Source organism: Peromyscus maniculatus, chromosome 1 (genome assembly GCF_049852395.1).
Source record: "Peromyscus maniculatus bairdii isolate BWxNUB_F1_BW_parent chromosome 1, HU_Pman_BW_mat_3.1, whole genome shotgun sequence".
In the NCBI taxonomy this organism is placed as follows: domain Eukaryota; kingdom Metazoa; phylum Chordata; class Mammalia; order Rodentia; family Cricetidae; genus Peromyscus; species Peromyscus maniculatus.
Genome location: NC_134852.1, coordinates 173,024,301 through 173,030,058, shown reverse-complemented (window position 1 = coordinate 173,030,058; position 5,758 = coordinate 173,024,301). Strand labels below are relative to the sequence as shown.

At 44.9% G+C, this 5,758-nt stretch overlaps 1 long non-coding RNA gene across 1 annotated transcript; it reads left to right on the top strand.

Moving 5' to 3' along the window:
• Positions 1–5,495, top strand: LOC121826877 (uncharacterized). The gene is made up of 3 exons (XR_006069030.2): positions 1–109; positions 4,423–4,589; positions 5,262–5,495. It is a non-coding gene; the product is annotated as an uncharacterized LOC121826877 (long non-coding RNA).
• Positions 5,496–5,758: the final 263 nt, after the last annotated feature.

Here is a 5,758-nt window from a genome sequence, read left to right as displayed (position 1 = left end):
ATCTCTGAGTCAGTCTCTGAAGACAATGATAACTGAGCCTGGACTCATACTTATCTTCCCATCAGCTTGAACAGTGCTTAGAAATACAAGGAGAACTTGTTGAGAGAAGGTACCAGTGAGACTGTTTTCAGTGTCTATGAAGCAAGGGAGACAGATTTACTTCCTGCAGCCAGATAGGACCACGTGGGGCAGAGTCTCTATTAAGATGTCAAAGCAGGGGCTGAGGTGTGGAGTTCAGAGGGAGAGTACTTACCGAGTGCGGGCAGGGCTGAGATTTGATACAAGCACCCTAGTCCCACACCAACCCTCCTTCACCCCATAGCATGTCAAAGGAAGTTGTATGAAATCACCCCTAGAAAGCAATTCTGACAGAAGCAACAGGAAACAAATCCCATTTTCTTTTCTTTTCTTTTTTTTTTTTAATTTTATAACACCATTCAGTTCCACATAATAGCCACAGATTCCCATGCCCTTCCCCCCTCCCCCCAGCCCACCCCCCATTCCCACCTCCTCCAGATCAAGGTCTCCCCTGAGGACCAGAATCGACCTGATAGACTCAGTCCAGGCAGGTCCAGTCCCCCTCTCCCAGACCGAGCCAAGCGTCCCTGCATAAGTCCCAGGATTCAAATAGCCAACTCATGCAATGAGCCCAGGACCAGGCACCACCGCCCAGATGCCTCCCAAACAGATCAAGCCAATCAATTGTCTCACCCATTCAGAGGGCCTGATCCAGTTGGGGGCCCCCCAGCCTGTGGTTCATAGTTCATGTGTTTCCATTCCTTTGGCTGTTTGTCCCTGAGCTTTATCCAACCTTGGCTTCAATAATTCTCGCTCATATAAACCCTCCTCTTTCTCACTAATTAGACTCCCAGCGCTCCACCAGGGGCCCAGCTGTGGATGTCTGCATCCAGATTCCTCAGTCCTTGGATGGGGTTTATGGCACAACTATCAGGGTGTTTGGCCATCCCATCACCAGAGTACGTCAGTCCCGGCCGTCTCTCGACCATTGCCAGCAGTCTTTTGCGGGGGGTATCTTTGTGGATCTCCGTGGGCCTCCCTAGCTCTCTGCTTCCTCCCCTTCTCATGTACAAATCCCATTTTCATAGAGCACGAACTCTGGTCATAGTAACACTCAACACCTGCATGTGTTGGTGAAGAAGGTGAAAATGTTCTTGAACTCTGAGAGGGCCCATGAGAGCTTGGATGACCTCAGCCATGCACCAAATACATCATCTTCTCTTTTTCCCCCACCTCTCCCATTTCCTCTTCTTTCTTGTGTCTTGTTCTTCTGTCTTTCTTCCCCTTTCTCATTTCTTGTTCTCTTTTTTCCTCTTCCATCTTCTCAGACCTTCCCTTTCCTGCTGCATCTTCCTCTCTATTAAATGCTCAGGGCCTGTTTGAACAATAAGTAGACTCCTACTCAAGACCAGTCACTGTGCTAAGTGCTAGGTGTCAAGATGAATCAGTTACCCTTCCCACCTAGCACCAGAATGGCCTGATAGAGTTTGCCCAGATCCTCCTGGCCTCACTTCTGCCCCTGCACTCTCCTCTACTCCCCAGGCTTGGCTTCAGGATTCTTTAATATGGACAATTGTTTTTTTTTCCCCCAAAAATCTTATTGAAATTATTCTCCAAGAACTTCACGTTGTTTTATTTGTCTTTAGGCTGTAATCAAGGGATAAACAATTACTGTACAGTCATTGGTTCAGGTCACACCACAAGGCTGCTCCATCTAACATCTTTTTCAACAAAATCCCTGTCCCTTTTCTCCCCTATGGAAATTTCTGGATCTGCCAGTTTTCCAGCCCTTTGGCTGCTCACAGCACAGTCACGTTTAGGTTAATTGCTTTGTAATTCTCCAGCCACTCTGGCAGTCGATAGGCAAAGCTGGCACGCCTATTGGAAAGTCACAGTTCTGTAGCCCACTGGAATGAGTGTACCACAAAGACAAGAATTCAGATCTCAGGACGCTTGTGTTCACATGGGTGATGCCCCAATGAATGCCGGCAGTGATAAAGACAGTGTGCAATGCTGCCATTTCTAGTTGATTCGAAAGAGCTCACCCTGTGAAGACCCAAGTTTCTGGGGCAGCGTGATTGAGGTCAGCTAACTTGCAGCAGTGCAACTTCCTGGCTAAGCTGTGAGCCAAGTATTTTCAGCTTTATGGGAGGGACTAGGTTAACTCTTGCCAAACTGGTTCACCAGGAACAGTGACTAAGTGGTTTCATTTTGTTTTAGTTTTGTATGCGGCATTTGTGCCTGAGCTCAGATGATCTCAGCTGTAAACATGTTTACAACCTGGAGTTTCAAGGGAGAGGAGTATTCACTTGGAAGGGAAAACAAGCGCACCGAGTTATGGCCACTCAGGCATCAGCATTGACAATGTGGTGTTTGGTTTGGTGTTGTATTCTGTCTTTATCTCCCTCCACTGCCCCTTATTGTCCTCCTGTGGGATTTTGGGGATGCCATTTTCTTTTTAGCACTAGGAACTTCTCTCCACTCTGTACCACATCTAATCCATGTGTGTCTGTGCATGCATGCCTGCTTGCATGTGTGTATTTCCTGATCTCTTCACAGCCAGGTAGAGAATCCCAAACAGGCATACCCATGACCTCAACACTCTGACTGTCTATTGATCTCACCAGTGACTAAAAGCAATTGACAAGGGAGCGATGCTCTCAGACTTCCTTCCCAGATGGACTCTGAAAGCTGAGCAGACTTTCTTTCAGGCAGGAAACGTTCTAGAGTATGAAGATCTCTGGGTTTGCAGAGCTGCTTTCAGTGGTAGATACAGGCAGTGAGTGGGTCATGCCTAGATGCAGCAGTGACCCAGCTTGCCTTCAGACTGTGTTTCCTATGCGGACTTGGAGAGATGCTGTAAGAGCATTTACTGAAATGGGGATTTCCAATAGAGACACTTCTGAAAGTACTAAGTATGTTATGGTTTCCTGGACATACTCAGGAATTACAATCTACACTGCTGATCGTGTTTACTGTTGAGGCTGGGTTATCCCAAGTCTTTCTCTTGTCTGGAATTCTGAGAAACACAATTTCAGTGATGCTGGAGGTCTGTGGAAAGAAGCTGGGGGATGGGCCTCTTAGAATAGAAGCCACCCTCCTCCTTTATAGTTCCTGTCCAAACTGGCTGGTTAATGTTCTTCCGGCTTCCATCACTGTAATTGGGCTGGGAAAAGCAGTTTGTATTGGGGACTTTCTGAGGATCTGTGGCTTTTGGAATTTCCCTAGTTCCTCTATACTTCTTTATTCCTATTCCACTAGAAAAATCACTAACCAACCACTTGATTACCCAGATGAACTGTTTCTACAAAGTGGGGGGCCTATGAACATATATGTATATTTATTTAGGCCTTATATATGAATATAGATTTTAATATATTTGCATGTATAGGCAATATAAGCATTTATTCATGTTGGGCTCTCCTGTCTTATTGGCAAGCTTTTCTCTCATGTCTCCAAACTTCACCACTGCTCCTAATTTAAAACTTTCCGATTCTCTACTTCACCCTTGTGTTCTCTGCTGTGTAAGACTCCAACATGGTGATCTCAGGCTCTCACTTCCAAGTCACCCAGGTTTCAATCAGCCTGACGTTGGAACCACATGGCTCTAAGAAAGTCCTATAAATGCCACTCTGACCTTTTACTTAAGGATGGGGCCAGGAATCTCATTTGTATATAATATTGGGTCCCCAGATGATGACTGCTCACACGGAGTTGGGAAGCTCTGCCGTAAGATTGGACTCCTGGATTGTTCCAGGGCCCGTTATCCCCTGGATCCTACCTTGGCCCTCAGAACAGATGAAAACAGAAGTACATGCCAGGCCCTACTGTGTCCTGAGTACCATAGGCATGCTAACTTATTGAATCTTCAGGACAGTCCTATCATCTTAATTCAAGGATGAGGATAACAAGATTCGAAGGGCCCAGGTCAAGAGAGCACACAATGCTGCCTGAGGAGGCTGCGCTCTGTGCACCAGCAGACTCACTGTGGCTTGTGTCTTAGCAGAAAAGCAAATTCTTAGAACATCACAGCCTTACTGAGTCAATTTCTTTGGTGATGGACTCCAGAAATATGTCGATTATCTAGCTTTGGAAGTGCTCAGAGTTATCCCAAATTGCCCAGAGGTCAGGAAGCATGAACACAGCATGCCCTACATTTCCCTACTCTATCGTCTTGCATGTTTTTTTGTTTGTTTGCTCAGAAGAATTGTCTTATTTCTGCCCCAGAAACTCTGCTGTCTGCTCACCGCATGACCTTCCGCAGACCTTTCTCACCCAGTAGTCTCATTACTCAGGCCTTTGTCACTTCCTCACAACACCTGACTGAGTGTGGGAAGCCAGGCGGGCTCCGGTTTTGCCCTCTCTTCCCGGAGTCTTGTCACTCCTTCCCTTTTGCACTTACAGCAACTGAAAACAATGACGTCAAGCTCTTCTAATCCTGGGAGTGGCTGTGTAAGTGTGGCCAATTCCTGCCCACAGTTCGACTTCACATTTGGATTCCCCCCAAAAGAAATGTGAACGTATAGCAGTCTTGGCAAGTTCTACTTGGCATTGAACAGTGTCTCTCCAAGGTGAGAGGGGAGTAGGATGATTTCTAAGCATGAATCTACTGATAACATGGCACCTCCTCAAAAATACAATCTCATTCAGGGTTGGACCATGTCCAAGTCAAATCAGAGATACTCCCATGATGCTCCACCTTCACCAGGGCTTTTAAGGTGGCATCATTTTCTGCTGACTATTATCTGTTTGCCCTATGTATGCAGAACATCCAGATTGTTCAAGAAAAGTTTGATTACTCCATATCTTCTTCAAATATTTTTTTTTTACACTTTTTAAGATGCATTGGGAAAAACTGGGTTCCTTCCAGCATCTTCATCAATAATGAATGCATAATGACTAGTAAAATAGAGGCATCTTAGAGTTCAGAATGTACAAAGCCATCTTGGATGACTGCTACTTCTCTGTGTAATAGAATAAAGGGCCAGAGAAGGTTGACACAAACAAACTTAGCTCAGGGATCTTTACTTTTCTTTAGTTTTATACAGTTTCCCAAATTGTTTTTCAATGTTCCTGCTCACAAGAGTATTTCATGAATAAATATTAGGTTATCCCTGGTCCCATGTGATTCTTGTGTTTTTCTGCTCAATGACTGGTTCCTGGGATTGTATGCTAACTGGAACTGTGGTTGGCACATTGAGATGCATGGAATCTATTTCTGTCTTTTACTCCTTTTTCTAAAGGGATCATCACTGGTGGAGTGCTAGCTGTGTGTACTCTTGGGAGAGCATTGTTCCTGAAAGGAGTCTAGCTCTAGCACACCATGACCTTGAAGATGCTTGGGTGCAGCCTGCCTTCCAATCTGCTTGAATTCCAAATGTATTCTTGCTGTATTTTGCTTAGCAATTTATTGCCTTCTCATCTCCTGAGTAACAACAGAGAAGTCTATAAATAAACCCAATAATGAGGAGTGACTCAAAAGTCTGGTTATTTTTATTAGTGAACTATTCTAGTGGCGCTCACTCCATAATTTTACATTCTCATGCTTTATAACACTGAAAATAAGTCTGCCCCCTCCCCCGCCCCTTTTGGGTTGTAGAGAGTATTTTGAGATGTTCGGCAGAAAACAGAATAAGCAAATAGTGCTACCAATTTTCATGTTGAATAACTTTAGAGGGAATGGTGGCATTATGTATTTAATAATAAACACACAAGGATCTGTACATGTTGGCAAACTGTA